Source organism: Amphiprion ocellaris, chromosome 13, assembly GCF_022539595.1.
Source record: "Amphiprion ocellaris isolate individual 3 ecotype Okinawa chromosome 13, ASM2253959v1, whole genome shotgun sequence".
Lineage (NCBI taxonomy): Eukaryota > Metazoa > Chordata > Actinopteri > Pomacentridae > Amphiprion > Amphiprion ocellaris.
The window spans coordinates 36492056-36507489 of record NC_072778.1 but is presented as its reverse complement, the minus strand read 5'-3'; the positions used below and the strand labels follow the sequence as shown (position 1 = coordinate 36507489).

Below are 15434 nucleotides of genomic sequence, written 5' to 3'. Positions count from 1 at the left end.
GTTGTACGCAGTGAGGCTGCAGCATTATTAACAATATAATCCACTTCTGTGGGGGTAAAATTATAATATTTCCCTTCCATTATATCAGTAAGTGGTGCTGAACTAAATAGAGAGGGTATTATTTCCTTAAATTTAGTCACTGAATTGTGAGACAGACATCTACTGTAATGATATTTATTCTTAACTCCTATACAATCTATTGTTGTAAATTGAAATGTTATCATAAAATGGTCAGAAAGAAGAGGGTTCCGGGGAAATACTGTTAACTGTTTGATTTCTATGCCATAAGTCAGAACGAGGTCAAGGGTGTGATTAAAACTATGAGTTGGTTTCTTTACATGTTGAGAAAACCCAATTGAGTCTAATAATGAATTAAAAGCAGTCGTAAGGCTGTCACTGTCCACGTCAACATGAATGTTAAAGTCACCCACAATAATGACTTTATCTGAACTGAGCACTAAATCAAAAAAAAAATCTGAGAATTGAGATAAAAACTCAGAGTAAGGAGCAGGAGGACGATATACAACAACAAATAAAACTGGTTTCTGAGCTTTTAAATCTGGATGAGAGACACTGAGAGTAAGATTTTCAAATGAACTGTAACTAGGTTTAGGTCTCTGGTTCATTTTTAAGCTAGAGAGGTAGATTGCTGCCACTCCTCCTCCTCGGCCCGTGATTCGAGGAACATGACAGTTAGTATGACTAGGAGGAGTTGATTCATTTAGACTAACATATTCTTCCTGCTGCAACCAGGTTTCAGTCAAACAGAACAAATCAATCTGGTTATCAGTTATCAAATCATTTACTAACAGAGATTTAGACGAGAGAGATCTAATATTTAACAGACCACATTTAATTGTCCTGTTTCTTCGCTCAGTTGAAATAGTGGTATTAATTTTTATTAGATTTTTATGGTTACTATGTCTTTTGTTTATTTTTGAATTGTTTAATTTATTGAATTTTGGTGGTCAGGGGACAGACACAGTCTCAATAAAGCTAAGTGATTTACTGGAGGGTGACAGCTGAGAGGAAACTGCAGAGAGGTGTGGAAGACTACAACTCTGCATCCTGGTCTGAACTCTGGGTTGTCATGCTTTAGGAGTTCTAATAAAATCAGCCATATTTCTAGAAATGAGAGCTGCACCAGCCAAAGTGGGATGGATGCCGTCTCTCCTAATCAGACCAGGTTTTCCCCAGAAAGAGCTCCAATTGTCTATAAAGCCAACGTCGTTTGCAGTGCACCACGTAGACGACCAGCGGCGAAACTTCATTGTTGAACAAAGAAATTGGCTTTGTCCACTGCACCAGATGCAGACAGATTGTAGAGAATGCTGAGGTAGTGGATTCTGTTTCATAGATTAGACATACAATTTATTTGCAGAAGATATAAATTTTGTCTTAAGACTTGCTAAAAAATGACAAAACATTCCACCAATATTAATAGCTTTATTATTAGTCATAACTGCAGAACTGATGCTTTATTATAATGTGAGACTTATTCACCTTTGTTGATGGCTAACATCGCTAACTGCAGACTTCATGGGTATTTATTGTAAAACTGAAGGAAGACCAATGCAAAAGGGATTTTTCAAAAGCCTAAAGGTCCTTCTGTGTTCCATAATCCTGCTGAGGATTGCTGGATTTTTGTATTTCTCGTCCAGCTGCTGAAAATAAAAGTGCAGCATTGGGGTAAAATGCACCTTTAAACTGGATTTTTGAGACTGCCAGAGCACATCAGTATGTGTGGCAGATGGTAATATGTGTGCACAAATGTATAGATACCAGCAAATTTGTAATCCAGAGGTCTGCCAGTATGGAGTCACAGGAGTGCCACAATAAAATATAAATAAATAAATAAGGAAATAAATGTGGAAATATACAGAGAAAGAAATAAATGTGGAAATATAAAGAGAAATAAATAAATAATGAAATAAATGTGGAAATATAAAGAGAAATAAATTAATAACGAAATAAATGTGGAAATATAAAGAGAAATAAGTAAATAAAAAGGAAATTTTTTGTCTTTGCTTTTTCCCTTTCTCTTTTTTTCCCCCATTTTGTCATTGTCTTTTCCGTTTTGCATTTGCCTTTTCCTTTTGTCATTCCTCAGTCCACCAAGTAAAAACAAAGACAAAAGACTCTGCTTTCATTGGTGGACTGAGCTGTCAATCAAATGGCTCTGGGCGGGGCTTTCTGTCCAGGTGGGTAGTCGTACCTGATCACAGGATTCCTGCCTGACGGCAGCTCCTAGCAAGGCTGAAGTCAAGTGATGTCACCGTGGAGCTTCAGCTGATTCTACCAGCAGACACTGAAAGGGCTCTGACAGTTCAGTAAGTTAATGTTTATTTTCTTATTGGTGCCGGTTTTAATGCACTTTATAGACACCTGTAGTGTCAGATATAATTTGTACCATACACTCCAGATGTCGATGGAGTTTATTTGTGTGTGGGTTGACCAGAGAAGAGAGTTAGCATCCAGTAAATATTAGCTTTAATGTGAATTAGCGATGCTAATCAAGCTAGCTGTTCAGTCGTAGCCTGATTAAAGCTAACGTAGCATTAAGCTAACAATGTTTGTGTTGAGTTTTATGTAAACAGCTGAAGTGTGTTGTGTTACTGTAATGTGGTACATTTAGTTAATAAAAGCACAGACAAAATTTACCTTTTTATTTATTTATTTCTCTTTATATTTACACATTTATTTATTTATTTCTCTTTATATTTCAACATTTATTTCCTTATATATTTATTTATTTATTTCTCTTTACATTTCCACATTTATTTCATTATATATTTATTTATTTATTTCTCTTAATATTTCCACATTTATTTCCTTATATATTTATTTATTTCTCGTTATATTTCCACATTTATTTCCTTATATATTTATTTATTTCTCTTTATATTTCCACAATTATTTCCTTATTTATTTATTAATTTATTTCACTTTATATTTCCACATTTATTTATTTATTTATTTATATTTTATTGTGGCACTCCTGTGACTCCATATGCCAGGAGTGCAGGACTGAGAGGGAATTACCATCTGTTAGTCCTCTGCCAACATCTAACGCAGTACTAACCATCTTCCTCATGCATAATTACCCCTACACACATGCCACGAGGCTGATTCTTCTCCACAAGATTGCCTCAGTCACTGCCTCAGCTCACTCTTAAAGCCTGATTTAACAGCAGATTACCGAGTTAGATTAACACAGCCAAGCGTCAGGAATTGCTTTCAAAAGCAGACCCCAGGTCAGTGAAGAACTGTTTCCCTTGAAGAATTGGGCCTGTATTTGTCGATTTCAAAGACCTTCCCTGCTCTAAGCTCTGCTGTGGGATGAATTACAATGGGCTGATTGTGAGTACATTTTTAAACTGTTTCAGTTTCTTCACACCCATGATTTCCCTCTCAAGAGAGAGTTGTTGTTGTTGTTGAGAGAGAACCCTAAGCCTGGCTTCAGTGCTCCATAAAATATGCTCTTGTGGGTTGTGATTGGTCATGAAGGTGAATCTGGGAAACTCAGTGTTTCTGGAACAGAGCAGGTTAAAGCAGGGATCAGACAGGAAGTTGATGTAGAGATTTAGGGAGCAGAGTAGTGGAGTGACAACCAGAGAATGATTTAAAATCAACCATGAGCAAGGAAAAGTTCAAAATCCAAAGTTTACAGAGCAAGCTTGAGTTCATACACTAGTAGGCAGTCAGCAAGGCAAAAAATACAGAGTGCAGCCAAAAAGGCAGAAAAACTGGCAAATATTCACACAATGAAACAAAACTTACAGAGTCAGAAAAATGCAATGGTCATGCACAAGAAATCAACAAGGAAGACTGGAAAGTGTGACTGCAGAGACTGCAAAGACAATCTGCCAACTGAGTAGTGAGCAGCTATGCATAATATACTGAGGTGACTGACTGGAAATCTGATCAAGTGTGGCAGGACAACAAACAAAGGATGTAGAAAGAGCTGCACTGCATAAAGGGAAGTGGTTACCAAATAAAGCCAGAAGTGAGTCCATATGGGACGTCGCAATTAGACCATCCTCTCGGTCCTGTCACATAATACTGCACGTAAGCTTGTCTCAGGCTGAACATCCTGCCAGGAGAGCCTTTCTACTGCTTACAACAAGTATAGTCATGGCGAAAAGTAAGTACATCCAAAGGAAATGGTCGGCTTTTTCAACACATTTGGATACTTGATCAAGTAGTTCAAACACACAACCTGCACATAAAGGCTGTGTGTTTGAACATCATTTGTTCAACAATAGGTGTCATATTCCTCTGAAAAAAGCAACTACACCCTTGACCTCAGGAGCTAAAATTGCCCCCCTTGTTTTACATCTGATTTTCTGTCGAGACATTTTCAGTTTGCAGAGATGCCGAGATATTGTCAGTATTCTTTTCTCTCAAGTAAACCAGGATAAGCACGGTTTTTCTCAGTTATTTCTGCGTGAATCCTGGTTTCAAGCTGCATGGAGGACAAATAGAGAGAAATTGAGAGATTCTGCTGAAGACAAAAGCATAGTTAAAGAAAATGCAAAGATATGGAAAGATTTATCTAAGATAGAAAAAAGAAAAAGATGAAGAGGTTGTTTAGTATGCTCCTGCTGAGCTGTGTAAATGCCCCTGCTTTTTATCAGAAGGAAAAATGTTTCAGAGCGTGCATTTTTCCCTTTCTCTCGTGCAATTTCTCTTTGTCGATTTCAAAGGCCTTCCCTCCTATCTCCAGATCTTCATTCTTCTTCATTTTATCCCCTTCTGCCTCTCTCTTTAATTCTTGAGGCAGTCAAAGCACAACAGACAGCATGCTTAGAGAACAAAACACAGTGCACTGTCAGTGAAACTGCGCCTCAGCATTTCACCTCTTGTCTGTCTCATTTTCTCTCCTTTCCCTTCCTATTTCTCTCTCTAATCAAATGACCCTCCTGCCTTTCAGTTCTTTTTTGGAGGGATGTTTCACTGCAGGGGCTTTCCTGCAGTCCTCTCCTCAGAGTGTTTAGGTTTGATATATCATTCCTCTGGGCATTCAGAGAGGCAGGTACCCTGCTAAGGTTGTAGATTCTCAGGGCTGTTGATATACTGATAGCCTGAGGAGCTCCTCACCTGCCATTTAGATGCTCCTGATTTGTATGTTCGGCTCTGCGTGCACCGTAAAGTTCTCAGTAATTTCAGACATGCTCGTCAGAACAGGACATACCTAAACATGTTGCACAGTAAACGTGAGAAAGACAATCTTACGTTAACCCTACCATGGTACCATGCATGCTCTGCAACCGGTGCATCCGCACAAAGACATGCACAGGTATTCAGTTTCTCTCTTTTTGTGGGTCACACACACAAAGACATGCACAGGTATGAATGACTCATTAACTGAGCCACACATCCCTGATTGACTGATACCAACACATGAAGCAGGATGGAAACCAGCCTTTCCCATAGTCTCCCTTGCCATTGTCCCTCCCCTGCTCCCACACATTTCGCTCTCCTCTCTCTCTCACTGCCTCAGCAGCCACCGGCAGCATGAACAGAGAGGGAACAGATACAGAGAGGAGCCAGCACTGATGCGCAAACACACAAAATGCACACACACACAAATACTCATGTACGGGGAGAAAACAGGAGGTGGAAGCAGAGACTCTGCTGTAGCATGTCCACTGGCTGCAATCAGACATGTAGGAGGAGGAGGTGCTTTGCTCGCCGTTCCATGTCCGTTTCAGTCCTCTAAGCACCTCCCATCCCCCCCGAACGCTCGCTCCCTGGCTCTGCGGTTGCTGAGGGGCTGGCTGGAATGACCCGGGAGAGCAGGAGACACAAGGAGATGCGCTAGATGGGGCTGCTGGCTGGGAGGACTCTGATCCTTGATTCCTCCTCTTCTCCACGCTAACAGAGAGACAGCAGAGCTCTGATCTGCCCCACAGTGCATGCCCATATAGGAGGGCATTACTGTGTAGACCGAGGGTCTTCAACAAGCACGGCTTGAGAGGAGGACCACCACAGAGTAACGCAGGTAAGAGCTGCTCTGTTGGATCTCCGTCTATATTGATTTGTGCAGACATGAAGGAATCAGCTTTAAGGAATCAGCTATGTGTCGTCTGAGATATAGATTACTTAATTTCTTTGATTCCCATCAGTGTTCAACTATTGGTTTGATTATTGACTGAGGGTTTTCTGTGTGTGTCTTGTTTCTGCGTGCCTGCTGTGCTGCATGGCTATTGATTAGAGGGGAGGTAGGTCTGTGGATGAGCGCTGTGGCAGCATAATAATGGAATATGTCTCCTGGAGGACATGGTCTGATATCCATCAGACGTCTGGGGAATGTCAGTGGGAATGAAGAGGGTACAACAGGGAGGCAGCAGGAAAGAGGGAAAAAGAGAAGCGAGACAGCAGAGTGACTGAAAGTCCATGGCATTTTGTATAATTTATGCGAGTGCCATATTCTTTGGGCTTGTGCTGTTTTTTGGGGGGAGACCATTTGGCTTTGTTTTTCCTGACTACCTCATTTTTCCTCACTGCTTCATTTGTGATCCAACACTCCACATTTGGCCAGTTTTTCAATTAAAGTCTACAGGCTGTGTTTCACGGTGTGTAGCTAAAAGTGCTCATGTTGAAGAAACATTGCAAAAATGCCACAGAAGAGTTTGAAGAAATGGTGCGTACTGAAGTTGGAGAGCAGGAAGAGCCCATAGGTGTGAATGTGGTGTTAAATCAAGCCAAGGAGGGTGAAAGTTGGGGGAGAAACCCAAGGGACTGGGGTGAAAGTGAAAATGAGTATTAACACTCATTACTAAAGATGAAATGTTGGTGTTGCAGCATAGAGACTTTTCAGCGGCTGCCCCTGCAGACAAGCGAAAAGGTCAGTTTACAACCTCAGCAGTGGAGGATCTTTCCCCACAAATTTCCACTAATATCCATTACATGACTTTAAAATGGTTACAGTGCTTTTCTTTCTCTGTGGATGTCTGTGAGCGGGGTAGCAGCAGCCCCAAAGTGCATTTCACAGATTGGCTCTGGGTGAATGGGCTTATGCAGAGGTGCCTGTGGCTGAGAGAGATGAGCTGTCCAGTGCCGTTGCATGGAGCATACATCACTGAATGCAGGGCCATGGACCCAGGAGGAATCAACAGAAAGAAATCCATTACTTAGATGACTAGGCTTCTCTGATCTCATCATGTGGCTGGGCAAGTTATAGAGACACCGGACAGGGGAAAATGAAGAGAATGAGAGCAGTGAGGCAGGCCCAGCAGTCACTCTCTTCAATGCCATGATTAATTCTGGAGGCAGTGCATTCAACATATGCCAAAAAATATCAATATTTTCCATTATACAGCATGTTTCGGAATGGATGGTGGCTGATTTAAAGGTTGATTTTGAAAGCCATATTGCAGCATCTATCTAAATGTCACTCAACTAGACCACAAGATGAGTGCTCATTGATTTGATGGAGTGGATGTCTGAGGCTGATTAGGTGTTCTTTTTTGCAGAAAATGCATGGATAGGTTGATTGTGAGAGCTTTTATGGTTGTAAATACACACACAAGCTTCACTGGCGGACAGGACAAATCATCAGACAACTTTCGCTTCAGAAACTCCAATGTTTTGATGAATTATTGATATTCTGAGATTTCTAAATGTATAATATGCCAGCACAAGCATGTTATAGCTCAGAAATGTTTTCTGTGATCTGGTTGTACATTGTACTTGCAGTCAGAGCTGCTGTTTTATCTTCACTGTCAACTTCTGCTTAGTCATTAGAGATGGTTGTAGGGTAGGTTGTACCCCAAGGTTCTAGGGTAAAACAAATAAACACAACTTGTGATGCAGCCTTCGCCCAAGCTCACAAACTTACCAAGCTCTTCATAATATGGCTCATTGAGACGCTCTGAATAACAGGACTGCCACGGACAAAATACCCATCCTGGACATGCTTTCAGAATCCAATCAGCATCAAAGAGGCGAGGTCTGATGTACATGTAAGGAGGACCAGTTGGCACAGGCTGGCAGCTCTGCAGAGGCACATAAAAAGCACAGTATGAGAACAGACTTGGCACTAGATAAAACCTGCAGATTACACCAATTACAGTAGAGGCCATTTAATAAGGGGAAACAACACCCATTATTTCAGTCGCACAAACACTTTACGCTTGATAGTTAGGCACAAGTGGATGGCTCTGCTGCAAGACACGTGAGCACTCCCAGAGATGCACATGAATCGGCACACTCACACAAAACGCTTTACCCTGCTGGAGTTGATTTTTAAACCTAAGTACTGATCTCTGTCTTCAGCACTGAAGGGAAAAGTGATTTCTGCCCCTGCAGGATCTGAAACACATGATGTGGAGTGGAGTTTAAGGATAAGCCTGGTGATATTTTATGCTTTATTGTGATCCAATCTGATGAAAAGGCCAAAACACCAATGAACTGATCATGCACATGCTGTCTGTGCAACCCCAGTCTCCTGAAGCTTATATCTCCATGCACTTGGGTGACATGTTTACACTGATTGAATTTTTAAATAAACAAAAAAAAAAACCACAAAACAATCCTTTACTCCTTCCTGCAATGTAAAATATAATCACATCTCTGTCTATGCTTAACAGCACATCAAATCCACAGATCAAATATGTAGTCATGGAGTCATGTCAGGAAACTAGACTGTCTGGATTCATTGTACTGACGATCTGTGCATCAGTGTAATGGTATCTCTATGTGTTTTTGAAAAGACACTACTGCTTTGATTTCATTGACATACAGCTGCAGGATTTGGCTACAAAGGCAACAGTTGTTAGTGGAATTGGTAAAATTTGTTTTGCTCTCCTAAGAGACAAGACATCCGAGGTTTTCGTATACGGTTTTTACTATTCTACTTATCTTTTAATATCTCTATTTATGCTGAAATTAACAGCATAGTTACAAATCAATGAGCACTCATCTTTGTAGTTAAATTGAATTAATAGGTTTGTTGCATCAGACTAATGAAGTGTCTTGATCTGTCAGATGTCTAATTTGTTGGATAATACCAAAAACGCACACCCGGTGGTCACTTTATCATGTAGAGTATAACTTTCCCATGGAAACCTTTTGTATTTCAAAAGAATAGACTAAATAAGCAGCCAATAGATAGATAGATAGACTATAGATAGATAGATAGATAGACTATAGATAGATAGATAGATAGACTATAGATAGATAGATAGATAGACTATAGATAGATAGATAGATGATAGACTGATTGATTGATTCAATCCTTCCTAAGCATCTTCAGTTTTGCAGGACAGCACAATAAATCTCTCTCTCTCTATGATTGTTATGCTCGCTCATTCTCTCTTGTGGTCACCCCTGACAACCAGCTGTTTCTGCTACTGCATCCGAGGACCGGTCTCGTAAAGCTGGGAGCCAGAACTCAGATACATACAAGACAGAGAGAGAGAGAAAACAACCACAGTAATAAACTGGCAGTGTTACTGGGGCGATAAATATCTGAGTAACAACATGCATATTAATTGGTCTTTTGTGCCAGCACATTTCTGAGAATCCCGCTAGTGCTCCGCAGAAGAGCAGTGCAGTGTGAAGTCGTTACTTAACTTGGCCCGGATCCCAAACTATCAACTGGGAAAAAGAAGATAAAAACATTTGCAGCTAATGCTAAAATAAAACCAGACTTTGAACACTGGATGGTAACATATGTGAGTGCAATGATCAGCTCTCTGGCTCAATGGGTGAGACAGTGGATTCACAATCTTTTCCCCACACAATTGTACATTTTGACATTGGCATGTAGCTTAAAGCAACTCATAGTCTTGCAACATTCTCACAGCATAGCTGCGGATTCACCTGCATTCCGACCAAAAACAGCTCTGGGAGACATTCTTCAGGTACTGATGACACATGAAATATGATCCAGGAGATACAGTTTGAGTAACACATCCCTGAGTGTGAAGGCTTATCAGATGCCAGCATTTTTACAGCTCTGAAAAGTTATCATAGTGATAAACATTTTATCTGTCATCACAACATTTGCACGGTAATGAGTAAGGCAAAATGTTGCCTAGAAAGTCAACAGGCAATTTACACAAGTGGGAAGTGAAAATGTGAAGCCCGGACTGCACGAAAACACTGAGAATGGACTTTAAGAGATGTAGGAGACGTCCTATATTATGGAAAAACCTAAAAAGAAAAAAAAAGATATTTTCACATTTATATGTTCTCGATCTTCCACAAGGGACAAGGCATACATAGAACTTTAAACATTTCTAGCAGGTTTTTGTTTTTTTTAGGGAAAAACCTTATCAGCCACAAACTCTAATTCAAAGCAGTCATTTTATACATCCTAAAATGCAGAATCTTTAACATGAAGGGATTAAAGATCCCCACTGTGACTGTGGCCATTACTGACTGTGTGAAATAGAAAATGAGCTGTTGTCTACCTTGTTGAATGTTCTGCTGACTCATCCATCCACCCTGAACTCCCCTCTGCACAGACTATGACGGCGTCGCCTTACATCCTCCTTGCTCCTTTCATATTACAGAAAACGCTTGAGGATTGTCACTTGAACATAACTACATGTTATTTTGTGACACATTTAACATGGCTGATAGTGCTAATCTTTGCAGTTCCGTCTCTCTGAGCTCCTCTCTTACCCTCTACTTTCTGTTAATGTTTCCGTAATTATAGCATTCCACTTTAGCTGTTAGCATGTGGAGCAGGAAATGGCTCAAGGAAAAAATTTCATTCTGACTGCAAAAGCACTTTGGCCGAAAACTGAGGCTTCACATCCATAGCAGCGTTGGTATGGTGAAAAAGCTAGGGCTTAAAAATCTTTTGGGACTTGTGTACAGTCTTTGGGGAGAATATCTGCATTCTCTCTCACACAATTATAGTGTTGCATGCTTTACTTGCAAGCACACACACGTGCACAAAGTAAAAGCACAATCATTACGGCCGGAATCACGCTGATGAGTTTATTTGTTTCACAGGGTACAAACATAGCCGAGGGCCATAATTACTTTATTAACGGTGGTATCATGTTCCGAACCACAGCCTGCTTTAAAGTATCCAGAACATTTCATGGTAGAGCATCACAGAATTTCCATTTAATTCTTTGCATCAGCCCAAGTTATTCTGCAGCTGTACGAGGAAAACAGATGGCTGCAGTGTTTTCTGCAGGTTCAGTCGGCATCCCAACTCTTCTGAGGTTATCATCTCATTAAGTTTGCTTCTCAGTACATTTCATTTGTCAAATGAAAAAACGTATTTTTCCCATAGATATGTCTGCCTTGAAAAAAAGGAGAAAAAATCAATTTCACAGGTGAAGAGAGTTTTAGAAAAATAGCAAGAGGGGACAGCTATGCACAGAGGAAAGAGTGCAGGTGCTGCTGGGAAATGAGCAGATCAGTGAGGTAGACCAAACTAAAAAACCATCAGGAGATTTTCTCCTACTCCACAACCCATGTCCACATGTGCAGAAATACAGAATGGACTAAATCTTTCAGTACAGTAGGTCTTTCGGCAAAGAAATGGGAGACATGTTTGAGAACAGATAGAAATATTTACTTAATATTTCAACAGAATTTAATGGATTTCTCTTACTCGCTCACGTTCCCTCTCCATCACCCTGATCTCCCACCTCTCTCCTTCTCTGTTGTGTTGCTTCTTCCTCTTCATGAAATCTGGTTTCATGACATACAAATGTTGAAATAGCTCTAGGAAACTGCACAACAATATTATTCTTACAAGCTTTAAATGGTTGCAGTTTTACCCTTTTCAGTATTGAATAGTACTTTGGACCTTAACACAGATTCTTCTTAGTTCATGTTAAGTGTGCGTTTAGGAAGCAAACATCAACAGCACAACTGTGATACATATTAAATAAGCTTTAACAGATCCTTCTGAAACCCTTTGCTACTTCTTTCTCCGATACAATTATCCAAATGTTCACTATATTTAGAGTTTGGATAGAGGAGTTAATAGTCTGTCTTCAAGTAATATGCAGAAAATGATAAAGCAATATATTCCAGAAGTCAGAAAAACAGAGACAAAAAAAAAACAAAACGATGCACAAGAGCACAGGATGATTGATGATCTTTATTTTTCCCCTGCAGAGGAGAAAACAGCCTCCGACAGGTGCCAGAAAGTAGATTTTGACAGCTCATTTCAAGCATTTTGAGGTGAAGTTTAAAAAATAGTATGATTGCATGAATAGCCTTTCACTGTCATCCAACAACCTCGGATGACTTTGGGAATGGCTCAAGACCATTCCCAAAGTCAGTGGTCCTGTGGTGTTTTAATTGTGTCTCAGGTGCAGCTCTGAGGACGCTATTGCTAATAATGTGGAGCATTTGCTAACAAGCTGCTGGAAATGAAACTGCATCACTCTTAAAGCAGACATGGCTCTGTGAAGTGGAACCATCGCGTCGCCAGCGAGTGCAGCTCTTTCTCTAAATCACAGCCTTCAGTGGCCCCGCTGCTTGACTCACAAGGCACCACTTTTAATACATTTTTTGAGTCTGGGAGAAAACACAAGATTTTCTGTCTGGTTTAGGCAGCAAGTATTTAATTGTGTATAAGATAGAGATGTGTGTTCAGCAGATCAAACAGATACTGAATCTGTTATATAAACAGCATCAAGCATGAGCACAGGAGTCTCAGCAGATAGTTAGTATAGTTACTATAGTTACTACTATTTCTATCCGTTGCTTATAGACAAAACTGAACCATTTATTTACAGAAATGTCATTGAACAACTCAGTCTCATTTTTCACTCATGGTTTAAATCCAGTGATAGCATTTCACTGATTTTGGTGCAGTGCAATTGGGCAAAGGCATCACTTGTTCTTGTTCTCTGGACTGTGCTGTACGGCAATAACAAACTCATTTAACAACAGTACTGTTGTCACAAAATGGAGGGCAGAAATGAAGACTCAAGAACAGAGGACCTTACAGTTTTCCTCTGTCGTGCAGAGATGATTAGTCCCTTTATGTGCTCAGTGATGCTCATTTTCTATCAATATTACAAACAAAATTCTGATTAATAATAGATAAATACTATTAAATTACAAATGCGATCAGTCAAAAGTGCAGCATTATCTAAAGTGCATTGTAATAACCAGCAGTTCAAAGTTAAGAAACAGAAACAAACCAAGCAGACCACTCATGCCACAACATTGCAGAGTAACTTAAAAGACAAAATGCAAAAAAATACAAGAAGAAAAATCTGTTTTCTAAATCGCTTGAAGGAATTTAGCACATAGTTTTGCATTATATTGCAAAAATGCACTTGATTTATTGTATTACTGCTCCATGTATGATTTAACAAGACTGCAGCCAGACCCACATATTTCTCTAAGATGAGTTTTTTTCAGTTGTGTTTGTTGTGTGTTGTGTATGTGTATGTTTGTTGTGTATTGTGTTTGTGTATGTTTGTTGTGTATTGTGTTTGTGTTTACAGTAGCTGTTTTGCACTCCTTGGTGAAAACCAAAAGCCATCTTGTGACCAGCATCTTCACGGCGTTTTAAATATACAATGAAATGGTTTTCTGTGTCTGTTTTTTGCACAGAAATGAGCTCATAAAAAGCTTTATCAGGTGCATTAACCCTCCAAACCCCAAGCTGTTTTCTAGGCATTATTTTGCTCCTGTAACAGTCCTGCAGAGAGGACCTGCTCCTTGGTATAATTCCCAGCTGCGGACTTTAAAGCAGGCGTCCCGAAAGCTGGAAAGGAAGTGGTACTCCACTAATTTAGAGGAAGTTTATGTAGCTTGGAAAAAAAGTCTAGTAATTTATAAAAAAGCTCTTAGTAATGCCAGGACAACATATTATTCATCTTTAATAGAGGAAAACAAGAACAACCCCAGGTTTCTCTTCAGCACTGTAGCCAGGCTGACAAAGAGTCAGAGCTCTGTTGAAACTTGTATTCCTTTAGCTTTGAGCAGTAACAACTTCATGAGCTTCTTTACAAATAAAATTATTACGATTAGAGAAAAAATTAATCTGGCCCTTCCTGCAAATGTCACAGATGTATCATCGAGTACAGATACTTTAGAATTGGCTGTAAGACCAGATGGATATTTAGAATTTTTCACCCCCATACATCTCTCTGAACTCATTTCAATAGTTTCTACATCCAAACCATCAACATGTCTTTTAGATCCTATCCCAACTAGACTGTTCAAGGAGGCTTTACCTTTAATTAATTCCTCAATGTTAGATCTGATTAATCTCTCTCTAGTAACAGGTTATGTACCACAGGCTTTTAAGGTTGCTGTAATCAAACCTTTACTTAAAAAGCCCACTCTAGATCCAGATGTTTTAGCCAACTATAGACCAATTTCCAACCTCCCATTTCTCTCTAAAATTCTGGAAAGAACAGTTGCAAATCAATTATATGAACATTTACAAAGGAATAGCCTGTTTGAAGAGTTTCAGTCAGGCTTCAGAGTGCATCATAGCACAGAAACAGCTCTGGTGAAAGTTACTAATGACCTTCTCATAGCGTCAGATAATGGACTGGTCTCTATACTTATTTTATTGGACCTTAGTGCAGCATTCGATACAATCGACCACAAACTTTTATTACAGCGACTAGAACATTCTATTGGCATTAAAGGGACAGCACTGGACTGGTTTAAATCCTACTTATCAGACAGGTTCCAGTTTGTGCATGTCAACAATGACTCTTCTGAGCATACTAGGGTTAATCATGGAGTTCCTCAGGGTTCTGTCTTAGGACCAATACTGTTCACATTATACATGCTTCCCTTAGGCAACATTATTAGGAAGCACTGTATTAATTTCCATTGTTATGCTGACGACACTCAATTGTATTTATCTATGAAGCCAAATGAAACTAATCAGCTAGCTAGACTGCAAGATTGTCTTAAGGACATAAAGACCTGGATGACCTATAATTTCTTCCTACTAAATTCAGACAAGACTGAAGTCATTGTATTTGGCCCCAAACATCTTAGAGAATTGCTTTCAAAGCATATAGTTACTCTGGATGGCATTACATTGGCCTCCAGTACTACTGTGAGGAACCTCGGTGTTATCTTTGACCAGGACATGTCCTTTAACTCGCACATAAAACAAATCTGTAGGACTTCCTTTTTCCACCTGAGAAATATTGTGAAAATCAGGAACATCCTGTCTCAGAGTGATGCAGAAAAACTAGTCCATGCATTTGTTACTTCTAGGCTTGACTACTGTAATTCCTTATTATCAGGTTGTCCCAATAGCTCTCTGAAACATCTACAGCTGATCCAAAACGCTGCAGCCAGAGTACTGACGGGAGTTAGCAAGAGAGATCATATTTCTCCTATATTGGTTTCTCTTCATTGGCTCCCTGTTAAATCTAGAATAGAATTCAAAATCCTTCTTCTGACATATAAAGCTCTTAACAACCAATCTCCATCATATCTTAAAGACCTGATAGTACCATATT

General features: G+C 39.7%; 1 protein-coding gene across 5 annotated transcripts in view; it reads left to right on the top strand.

Annotated features, from left to right (window-relative positions):
• The first annotated feature begins 5525 nt into the window (after positions 1 to 5525).
• The window catches only part of frmpd3 (FERM and PDZ domain containing 3), a 92620-nt gene continuing 82711 nt past the window's right edge, over positions 5526 to 15434 (top strand). For all 5 annotated transcript variants that reach the window (XM_055016622.1, XM_023265731.3, XM_035946183.2 and 2 more), the window contains exon 1: positions 5526 to 6004. The gene's annotated coding sequence lies outside the window, so the exon portion shown is untranslated. The remainder of the gene's footprint in view (positions 6005 to 15434) is intronic.